This window comes from Trichomycterus rosablanca, chromosome 20, assembly GCF_030014385.1.
Source record: "Trichomycterus rosablanca isolate fTriRos1 chromosome 20, fTriRos1.hap1, whole genome shotgun sequence".
Classification (NCBI taxonomy): Eukaryota; Metazoa; Chordata; class Actinopteri; order Siluriformes; family Trichomycteridae; genus Trichomycterus; species Trichomycterus rosablanca.
The window spans coordinates 8,269,671-8,281,896 of record NC_086007.1 but is presented as its reverse complement, the minus strand read 5'-3'; the positions used below and the strand labels follow the sequence as shown (position 1 = coordinate 8,281,896).

Genomic DNA, 12,226 nt, shown 5'->3' with positions numbered 1-12,226 from the left:
AACGCCTTTATTTGTCATATATACATATACAGATGTACAGTACAACGAAATTCTTTCTTCACATATCCCAGCTTGTTTGGAAGCCGGGGTCAGAGCGCAGTGTCAGCCTATCGTACGGCGACCCTGGAGCAGGGAGGGTTGCTCAAGAGCCCAACAGTGGCTGAATGGCAGAGCTGGGATTCAAACTCTTGATTGTTTGCTAGCCCAAAGCTCTACCCACTAGGCTACTACTGTCCCATAAAGGTGTTGAAAATGCTGTACTGCTCCAGACTTTGCAAAGACGACGAGCTGCCTTTAGATGACCAAGCTTGATAAGAAGCCTGCACAACAACATGCTAGTTGGGTGAGATCGAGTTCGGACCACATTCTTACCACAAATGTACTGCTCCAGTGTTTGTTCGGGACCAGGCCGAGACCACCTCCTCTGAAGGGTCTTGGTATGGTTATTCTGGTCTCCATTGAAGTGTGATTAGTGCTCACATCCACCAAAACGAATAGCATCAACAGGGAAAATGAACCAATTTCAATGAAGTAAGAAGTACAGGTGTGAAAATGCCCATAAATTCTGATAATAAATCTCTTCTCCAGAAGAGATAAGAATGTTGGTATTTTAAGGCACCATTAGTAAATGCAAGGTCCGTGTCTATTTATATACTTAATAAAGAAGTGGGTTTTATTTTCTTTTGAGAACAGTAAGAATCTAAGCTGTTCAGACAAGGGCAGTTGTAGCCTAGCGGTTAAGGTACTGGACTAGTAATTAGAAGATCGCTGGTTCAAACCCCACCTCTGCCAGGTTGCCACTGTTGTGTCCTTGAGCAAGGCTCTTAACCAAAATTGCTTAGACTGTATACTGTTAGTCGCTTTGGATAAAAGTGTCTGCTAAATGCACCTGGATGTTAGTACAAAGCCTTGATGCCTGTCTTCCTTGAGTTCTAAGGGTTGGATTAAGATGAGCTAGACTTGTGCCTGGAAGCATATGAGGTACAGAACAGGGTTTACTTAGTGATCTATGTAACTTGGGACCAAGTTTGTTTATGGCTTTGTAAGCAAATATTGGTTTTGAATTGAATGCGAGCTGCTACAGGAAGCCAGTGAAGAGAGCACAGCTGTGGGTTGATGTGGCTGTGCTTGGGTTGATTGAAAACCAGGCAAAGCAGCTGTGTTCCGGTCTAAAAAAAGCAAATCCCACCAGTAGCTTTAACGTTACTGAATGAGGGGCCTGTTGTGGTCAGAGCCAATTTATTGTTTACCATCACAGTCTTGATAGAATCTTTGACTGGCCATGGTGTTAATGTAATGATGCCTGACCAAGTACCCAGATATCAGAAATTATTTATGTTTTCTTAAATAGAAACAATATGTTGGGATTCAGTATCAGCATGTGATTAAAATTGGCTTGAGCTCAATTTATTTCTAGGCGCTCGGGTGGTGCAGGGGTCTATTACACTAGCCCACCACTGCTAAGATCCAGGTTTGAAACTCAGCAGGTACTATTGACCCATTGGGCACCTACCTAGACATGATTGGCAATGTTGTTGAGGTAGGTGGGTGGGAGGATGTCTGAAGGCCAGGGGTGTATTCCTGCCTAGCATTGTTTCTGGAAAAACCAGACCAACTGCAACCTTGCCCAGTATAAATCAGTGGTGTGAAATACAATGAAATGTTCTATTTCTGTTCTATTATGTGGTTTGTTTTTGCAAGCAGGGGTGTCAGTGGACACCGACCATCAGTCTCAACACTCCTGCTTTACCGCTGTTTTTATGCCTTAATGATTTCTTTTTTACTTTGAGTGTATTTTGCTGACACACTCATGCTCGAGTGACCCTTTGACTTTTACCCACATTCCTCAGTTCCTGCAGCCTGCTGCTTTTTCAGTGCCCTTGTATGTGCATAACCTAGAATGTGTGTTCACTCAGTGAACATGGATACACGAGTGAGTGTGAGTGTGTGTGTGCGTGTGTGTGTGTGTGTGTGTGTGCATGTGTGTGTGTGCGCGTGCGTGCTGGATGTTCCACCTCTGAGACCCCTGGAGGATTTTTGTATGGCTTGTGGAATGCACTCATTCCAGTGACACTTACCAGACTGTTAGAGCTCCTTTAGTGTTGTATATAGCTGTTTAACATCAAGTACCTGTATATTATAGTGTCTGTGGTTTCGAACTGCACTGTGTTTTGGACATTTTATTTGCCTTTTCATACCTTTTAAACTCTGTCGTGTTATTTTGTGGTGAACCTGAGTGGTGTAATAACAAATAAAATATGTTAGACTGATTTGCTCTGTAATCAGGCCAGAAGATGAACTAGCAATTACATGAGAGCTGTATCAAGCTTCATAGGCATTACAAAGAATAAACTACTACAGAGGTACCATGAAACCCAACGTCAATTCGTTCTGGGTGTGGCGTTGAGTTTCAAGGTATTTTTTCCCATAAGGATGTATGGGAAACCTGTTAATGTGTTCCATGGTCCTGTTGAACTGCATATATTTTAGTCTTATGTAAAATATTGGGGTTGTATTTGACACTTTACCTTTCTCTACCTGACTCTCACAATTTCTCAGAACCCTGAGCTATAACACAAGTTTAAAAGTGAAACAGGAGAAAAATCCAGCTAAACACAGATATATGTGGAACCTTTAGAGTAAATTTGACAGCTATTCCACACAAATGCAGATTCGTCTCATATTCGCACTTTGATGACGGTTTACCTCACCGTTCAAGCCAAGCGCTGAACAAAGCAGCAGTCGCACACACTTCGAGTTTAAGGGTACACATTTCTCGACAAAGGGCATTGAGTTTCAAAGATTTCGAGTTTAGGAGGCATTGAGATACAAGGTACCAACTTAACTAAACATGCTAATTGTAATTGGTAGAGATGCAGTCATTATAAAATATCCACATCATTTTTGGTGATGTAATACACGGGTCTAATATGTTAGCCCGCTGCTGCTGAGACACGGGTTCGATTCTCAGCAGTGCTGACAGCCAGCTGGTCTACTCAGATATGATTGGTTATGTCTAAGAAGAGTGGTTGGGTGTGGGGGGTGTGAGAGAATAGATAAAACGCCTTTATCTGTCATATATAAATATACAGGTGTACAGTACAACGAAATTCTTTCTTCGCATATCCCAGCTCGTTTGGAAGCTGGGATCAGAGCACAGGGTCAGCCACCTTACGGCGCCCCTGGAGCAGACAGGACCTTGCTCAAGGGTCCAACAGTGGCTGCATGGCAGAGCTGGGATTCGAACTCTCAGCCTTTCAGTTGATAGCCCAAAGCTCTACCCACTAGGCTACCACCGTCCCTGATGTAGATGGCCAATGCCCTGCGATGGATTGGCACCCTGTCCAGGGTAATTCCTGCTTTACGTTCAGTGTCTAGGCGACCAGACCAGGATAAAGCGGTTAATGAAAATGAGATGAAAAAAGTAAATTCATTAAAAAATATCTGGTTGTATTAGAATCTGTGAATGCGGCTGAACACAGAGCTGGTGCATGCTCACTGGGGGTGATGGTGGCTGTGTTTCAAATCGACACTCTTTCCCTTTACAAACTGTAGCTGTGCTCTCTATCAGAATCAAATGTCAGCTAATGGAAATGAATGTGACATTTTTACCCGTCAGCATTAATGGAACAATGATTTCTATGTCGGTTAACCAGGTAATTGCTGACATCCTTACTTCAGAGTTCATTTATTGTGTTGGGAATACAAAGCAATAGCAACTGAAGTCCCTGTCCAATTACTATTAAACAACTGCTAATGCACACAGTATTTAATTTATTATCTTACGAGCATTTAAAATGCAGACTAATGCCAGCATATGCTGAAGACGAATTTTCACTGCTGCCCACAATGTTAGAATGTTAGTGGCTGGCTCAGTGGACCGGGCATTGTAATGCGTTCTTTTATCGATGACTCAGTGTAGATTAGATGACTCGTTAATTCAGAACCTGAGCGGCTCAGAATAATTACAGCCGTCTGGCCTGTGATCTTCGGTCTAAATTAAAGTTGAAAGTAAGCGGAGCTTTTAATGTTAATGACCTCTTGTCTCTCACACGTTCTATCTTCATAAGGTTCAGATTGCTTCTCGTGCTCTTCCCATAGACACATGACTGAAGGCTGGAGGGTTTTTTTTGGAGGGGGCGACTGAAAGTGGATGATTAGAGTGCACTCGGGGCTGTTTTCTTTGGCTCATAAATGGGCTGCAGTTTTGGTACGAGTGCTGATTTAAGAAACGCTGGGAGAAAGTGACTTTTCCCCTCATGTGAAGACTGGCCTTTGCTGAAGTGGACAGAAGTTATATCTTCTTCCAGCAGAGCACCTGGTCGCACACCCTTCAGACTTAGGAAGTGAATAGGTTGCATATTTTTTTTAATTTAATATAATTTGAAGTTAATAATATAAAAAACTGCTGGCATGTATTCGTCTGACTGCACCAGAGAGTAATCCCAGATACACTATATGGCCAAAAGTATGTGGACATCTAACCATAAGCTTGTTGCACATTCCTTTCAAAAAGATAGACTTGGTCTCCTCTCTTTAGCAGCGATAAGGGTAGCACTGTCGCCTCACAGCAAGAAGGTCCTGGGTTTGATTCCCAGCTGAAGCAGTCCGGGTCCTTTCTGTGTAGAGTTTGTATGTTCTCCCCATGTCTGTAAGGGTTTCCTCCAGGAGCTCCGGTTTTCTCCCACAGTCCAAAGACGTGCAGGTGAGGTGAATTGGAGATAGTACATTGTCCATAACTTGAACTGATGAATCTTGTGTAACCAGTAACAACCGTTTCTGTCATGAATGTAACCAGAGTGTAAAACGTGACGTTAAAATACTAATAAAGGCGGCACGGTGGCTAAGTGGGTAGCACTTTCGCCTCACAGCAAGAAGGTCCTGGGTTCGTTCCCAAGGTGGGGCGGTCCAGGATCTTTCTGTGTGGAATTTTCATGTTCTCCCCGTGTCTGCGTGGGTTTCCTCCGCGTGCTTCGGTTTCCTCCCACAGTCCAAAAACATGCAAGTGAGGTGAATTGGAGATACAAAATTGCCCAAGACTGTGTTCAGTATAACCTTGTGAACTGATGAACCTTGTGTGATGAGTAACTACCATTTCTGTCATGAAGAATGTTTGGGGGTGGCCCAAACCTTGTGATGAGTTTGCTCCCTGTTCAGGGTGTTCATGTCTCGTGTCTCATGTCTAGTGTTTCCTAGTGAAGTCGGTCTCGCGGTGATCTTGTCACTGATAAATGTTGATTAAAAATGACATAAGCAATATCAAAAACCTTTAAAATGACTCAATTTTGTAAACTCATTGTACATTAGTACAACTCAATAACCTTTTATTGATTTATTGATTTGCCACCCTGAGAGGAATTTTGACTCTGAACTTTTCCTGCAGACCGGTAACCCTGTTGTTGTTTTAATAGTTCTACTCATATCACCTTTCCAGGGACAGTGGTAGCCTAGTGGGTAGAGCTTTGGGCTATTAATCGGAAGATTGTCGGTTCAAATCCAGGCTTTGCTATGCAGCCACTGTTGGGCCCTTGAGCAAGGCCCTTAACCCTGTCTGCTCCAGGGGTGCCGTACAATGGCTGACCCTATGCTCTGACCCCAGTTTCCAAACAAGCTGGGATATGCGGGAAAGTAAATTCATTGTACTGTACACCTGTATCTGTAAATATGACAAATAAAGCATTCTTTTTTGTCAAATCAAAATTCATAAACCTTTCGCCCCCAGCTCGTTCCACTTTCGTTCAGCCCTGACCTTCACCTTTAACCAGCATTTCAACATCATCTGTTTGCCTACAGCTGTGCTTTCGACCCTCTCTTCAGGTTAATATGTATTAACTGCGCTTTCACATCTATGTGGGCTGTTGTATTTGTGTAGCCTTGTGCATGATAAGTGCTCAGAGGACACTGTGCCACAGAACAGCCCCACCGCCCCACCCGGAGCGTCCCTGAGGTCAGCGCTAATGAGGTTATAGCAGGGCTCGATAGCAGTAGTGTCAGATCACTGTCAGGATCTCATTATCCTCTTCATACGGAGGATTTTCTCACACACTTTACGCTGGACTTTTACTGTAAACAAATTAAACCCTTGAAAGTGGCTTTGTTCATTTGTATATATGTATTTTTTAATCCAGGCTCAAGCATGAGAGTTTAGCTTTATTTATCAGATGGACTCATGTGAATATATAGAAATACATTTTTTTAAATGCCACCTTTTATCTTTTAAGGCTGGTGAGGCATCCATTGAGAAAACACTTAGTCAATGAAGAACCTTCAAACCATGACGTGCAGACTCAGGCAGTGCAGTATGAATACACAGACTATGTGTGAGTCTTGTGATGCAAGAATTTGAAGCAATAGGGTACGTTGTGATGCCCTGTAATAGACCGACACCCTTTTTAATCCAGTGTTTACAGTGGTCACTTAATTAATTTAAGGTATTAATATTTATGTAAGTGAGTGAAACAAAGTATAACCATGTGTTTACGTTAGACATGCGACACCAAATTTAATGGACAATGGATTTCTTTATCTTTCTGCAGATGAGGTATTTTTTTTGTTCTAGTGACGGATTCGACCAATCATACGCTGCGAAAAGTCCTGCCCTCACAGCTTCGGTTGTGCAGTTATGGGCTGAGTGTTTAGAAACCTATAAAAACCCATTTTTCATTTTATTGTCTTCAACTGCTTCAGCTTTGGGTCTACTGAAAAACACTGGCTACAATGCAGGAACACCCTGGACAGGGTGCCAATCCATCATCTTCTGCCATGCCTCCCTCAGACATAGCCAGTTGTGTCTGTGTAAATGCCTGGTCGGCTGATGGCACATCTGTTTCTAATCTTACCGGCACACTAATGGACAGGTTGCACTAGTGTTTACTACCAGCACTGATCAAGAAAGTAAGAACGTATGAACTAAAAATCAAGGAGAACCATACAGAATCACTCAAGAGTAAAAATATGTACGTCCTGTAGTGGAAGAAGAAGAAGCGCCTATATTTACCATAGATACATATACACATGTACAGTACAATAAAATTCTTCATCTCTATATCCCAGCTTGTTTGGATGCTGGGGTCAGAGCGCAGGGGCAGCCATTGTATGGCCCCTCTGGAGCAGACCGGGTTAAGGGCCTTGCTCAAGGACCCAACAGTGGCTGCAGAGCCTGGATTTGAACCGACAGTCTTCCGACAGATAGCACAAAGCTCTACCAACTAAGCTACCACTGTCCCCCGAAGCATAATAGAGCATACCGGATCAAAAATCCAACAGCTACTGTCAGGTTTTATGGCATTTTTATTTATCACTTTGCAAGAGGGTGGCACACTGGCTCCGTGGGTAGCACTGTCGCCTCACAGCAAGAATGTCCTGGGTTCGATTCCTATGTGGAGCGTTTGGGTCCTTTCTGTGTGGAGTTTGCATGTTCTCCCCGTGTCTGCGTGGGTTTTCTTTCTGGAGCTCCGGTTTCCTCCCACAGTCCAAAAACATGCAAGTGAGGTGAATTGAAGATACTAAATTGTCCATGACTGTATTGACCCTAACAGCTGGATTTTCCTAATCCGCTCAATTTCTAATTGCAGTGTTGCTATGGAAACGTTGATAAAACTGTATTAGAATGAGCACATGAATACATACCTGTGATTTACCCATCAGATTACTTCACCTCAGAGCCGTGCTGCTGACTGATCAGAATCCATGACTCTACGGCCCCGGAGTATAAAGAATTTCATGCATGTCAGGCTGTTGCTTTTAATTGCTGAGCCCAGAATGAGACTTCAGTGCGGGCGTGGATTTTAAAGGCCTACTTAAGGGTAATAGTGATATTAACCAGTAAGCGCTATAGCACAAACATGCGGCTAATGTTCCCTGTGTGGTATCATCCACGCCGAAGCTTTTATCCCCCTCCTTTACATTTCATACCCCCCCCGTGTGACAGGCTTAAACATCATTCTGCTCTCTCATCTTTTCTCCACTGGTCCGTAGTCATCACTCGTGCATACATCCTTAAAATAAAGCGCCCCTTATCGTTGGCACCAGATTCACGCCTTTCATACAGTTCAATGCGAACGAATAAATATTCAGCGCTCTCCCCGAGTGCTTCACACAGACACGGTGGGGGTGCTGTCAGACGGGCGCGCGGTGCGTGATGAATGGTAGCGCTGTCGCTGCAGTCAGGTTCCACTCTTTTGTGCTGCGGGTTTTATGCCTGTCGCCGCACAATGCAGCCAGACGCGGCCGCTCGACGTGGGTGTGCGTGTTTTCCACTGAGCCGCTTTTTGTTTGTTTGTGCTGGGGTACGATTGTTTAGATCCGAAAAGTCATTTCTCCCCATGTTAGCGCCCATGATCAGAACCGTTCATTCAGAAAAGTTGTTTGAATTATTGTGAATCACGTACACAGCCTCAGCTTCACGTGTACTCGCTTTTTTAATACAATATAAAACAACTGTGTTGACTGTATTGTCAGCTTGCTGATTCTTAAAATCAATGCAAAAAGGACATTATAATAGATTTAACTTTAAGTGTGATGTGTGTGACAATTGAAACCGCACTAAGAGGAAGTAATCAATTTTTTTGGTTTTAATCATTTAGTTTTGGTTTATTTTGGCACTGGGGTGTCTAGTTTGAAACAGCTGGGCAGTCAGACATCTACACAGACGTGACTGGCGGTGGTGGTGGTGGTGGTGGTGGTGGTGGGTGGGAGGGGGCTTGGAGGCTTGTGACTGAACAGCTTATCCATCGGGAGGTACACTTATCTGTGCGCTCTCAGTGCAGGTCTCAAGCCCAAATAAAATAAGAAGGGTTCCGCCAGGGAATCCGGTGTAAAAACTGTGCCAGATCAGATATGCAGACCAGAATGTTCCACTGTGTATAAAGGGGGTTTCATTGCATTGGTCCGGTTTGGATATATCCATTTCCTCGTGCACTCTGATAACCCCAGCGTCTTGCACATTACCTTTGCCGACTTTTGTAGATTGATATCCATATCCATTTAGCTGATATCCATACTAGAGAGCACGAGATCCCAGCAGTGGTGGGCTAGTGCATTTTACCACAGCGCTGCTTGAGCTGCCTTGGGATTTTACTGATTTCTAAAGCTTTATAAAACCTTTTACTGTGATTAAATGATTGGAACACACATTCATGAAAATGTTTTTGAACAGAGAACAATTTTTAGTTTATTTTATTATTTCACTTCAGTTGCATCAATTGGTTGCGGCTGTTCTGGTTCCACCGGGTAACACTGGACGTTAGGCAGGAATACCGTGGACAGGTCACCAATTTTCCAGGCATAGTTTATGAATGAATGAATGAATGAATGAATGTCTTTTATTTGTCATATATACCTAGACAGGTGTGCATATACTCGTTTGCCACCAACAGCGGCCCTTGAGCAAGTTAATCAAAATGTTTGTTAAGCAACTTAGATCATTAATTTTGTTGTGTAGAAAGTTTTGTCTCATCACTTAACCTTGTTGCATGGCCTCCTGATGTATCTAAATTGATTATGATTGAGTACAACTGGTCACTAATTTGTGCCCATATGAATTTGGCTTGCTTGTCTGTATCCATTGTAAAATACATAAAAAAAAGCTTATACTGGGCAATAAGTGGGGCCATGAAGGTACTGGACTAGGCAAGTCAAGTCAAATGTATTTGTATAGTGCTTTTTACAATGGACATTGTCTCAAAGCAACTTTACAGACTTCAGGACCAACAGACCAAAAACCCCTGTTGAGCAAGCCGAGGGTGACAGTGACAAGGAAAAACTCCCTTAAAATTACAGGGACCCATTCTCTTTGGGTGACTAGTGATCAGAAGGTTGCTGGTTCAAGCCTTACCACCACCAAGTTGCCACTGTTGGGCCCCTGAGCAAGGTCCTTAACCCTTAATTGCTCAAATTGTATACAAAACATAACTGTAAGTCACTTTGGATATAAAGCGTCTGCTAAATGCAGAAAATGTAAACGCTAATAAGAAAACTTATACTGGGACCGTAGACTAATAGGGAATTGGCTACATCCTTTATCTCTTCTTTATCTGTGTGTCTGAACAACAAAACTGAGCAATACTATCTGGTTCCAGTTTTGGCTAAGAGGCTTTTTTCTTATTTGGCATCCTTTAAGCCTATGGCTTACTTGACTGTGGACAGTTTTACCCATGTTATAGCAGGTTTTAATTTATGGCAGCACAGTCGAGTGATTTCCTGATTTATCTTTTACCTGTTTTTTGTGTACTGCTAGTCCAAACCGTTCAGAAACTGTGTGCATCAGCCAAATCGAAAATACAAGATGTGATTTGTTGCCCATACAGTCCAGCCCAAGTAGGGATGAGACATTAAAACAAGACTCTTTTTATTTATTTATTCTTCGATGACGTTCTCATTTTAATGAATGATGGACCGCTAGGAAGCATCCTGATGGCAAAGGCGAGCACAAGCCCACGCACAGGTTCATTTGGTGTAGTCGGGTGATTAATGAGCAAGATCTGCAGCAAGAAATCCAAGAGCCTCCTGTTCAACTTGCTTCTCCCTCAGGACCTGCATGATGCATATGTTGCGGTCTCCATGAAAAAAGACGAGGGAGTAGAGAGAAAGAAATAGCTGCTTTTCTAGTGGGAATCTGATTTTAAAAGAGTCTGAATTCATCCTGGTTACTGCATGTGTTCTCTGTAATCACAATTATATAGAATACTGTTTTGGGAAAACAATGGAAGCATTATGGAATCTGGTGTGGTGGTGTGTAATTCTGGCTTAGTTCCTAGGGTGTTGAAATCTGTTCACTTATAAATGTACGTTTTCCTGCAGAGCCTGAATCCATGCAAGACGTTCAGTTCTGTGTTTGTCTACGTCTAACAGACATTCATGGCCAGCATTGCATATTAATGCATTTTTTAATGAAGGTGTGTTTGTGAACTGAGATCATTTTCCCCACATCACTAGGGATGTTACTTTTAAAACCACATACAGCATCTTACAACGTTCTTACCAGTTGTCATGGTAACAAACTTTTGGTAGTCACTGAAACTAAACTAATCTTGGTACCAGCACCACAACAGCACAGCAAAAGCAAAAATGTTATCAAGCTCAGTGCTTGTCGTTCCATCTGATCGAACTTTGACCCAATTTGCCGCTGACCTTTTCAAAGTGCTGCCAGAGACACAAATTTGACGTAGACAGGAGCGAGGCACAGACATGGCCGAGAGAAACTGATTCTGACCGTTTTATTTAACTTTAGATTAGAACCATGGCATTGTAGGAAAATACAGTTTGCATTTCAGATAAAACTAATTCTAGAATCTAGAAGCCAAAATAAACTTTACGAAATATGTTCTGACCCCCCCGCCCCCCCCCCCCATCAGTGCTGCTGTGTCTGATCCACTCATACCAGCACAACACACACTAACACACCACCACCATTCCAGTGTCACTGCAGTGCTGAGAATCATCCACCACCTAAATAATACCTGCTCTGTAGTGGTCCTGTGGGGGTCCTGACCATTAAAGAACAGAATGAAAGGGGGTAACAAAGCATGCAGAGAAACAGATGGACTACAGTCAGTAATTGTAGAACTACAAAGTGCTTCTATATAATGAGTGGAGCTGATAACATGGACAGTGAGTGTAGAAACAAGGAGGTGGTTTTAATGTTATGGCTGATCTGTGTAAATATACATGAACATTTGGATTGTAGGAAAACAGATTGATTAAAACATTAAATATGTTTAAATATTCTCGGATTCAGATTTTGCATCTCGAATTCTGTAATTTTATCTGTGAGCTGTATTGTGGTACTGATACTGATACTGATATTGATCTCACAGGAAAGGACCTGAATGACGACACACTCATGCGGTGATGATCTTCTCTTCCAATGAAGAAAAGGCCATAAGTTTAGGTAAGATTTTACTTCTTCTAACATCTATTCCAGCGCATCAGCAAATCACATTAAATGGTTAATAAAGAAAGGGAGAGACATAAAAGTTTTCCTGTTTGGGTTAGAAATGTGACTGTGCACAGATCTGACTCATGAACACTGAGGGTGGGTCAGGATGCGTTTCAGATCGGCCCAAACACTACAAGAGTTGTGTTGCATATTTGGACAGGTACAGTCTGATCTTCCTGATGTTGCCCAAGGCCAAACTGCAAGATTAGGGGATTTTTACACTGTTGGCTTTAAAGCCAGCTAGTTGTTGATTTTGCCCCAAGGTTTCTTTCAGACCTTGATGGCAGC

General features: G+C 42.7%; 1 protein-coding gene across 1 annotated transcript in view; it reads left to right on the top strand.

The window, feature by feature from the left end:
• Positions 1-12,226, top strand: part of arhgap35a (Rho GTPase activating protein 35a) — a 112,709-nt gene that overhangs the window by 31,089 nt on the left and 69,394 nt on the right. The window contains exon 2 of the mRNA XM_063016232.1: positions 11,817-11,890. The gene's annotated coding sequence lies outside the window, so the exon portion shown is untranslated. The remainder of the gene's footprint in view (positions 1-11,816; positions 11,891-12,226) is intronic.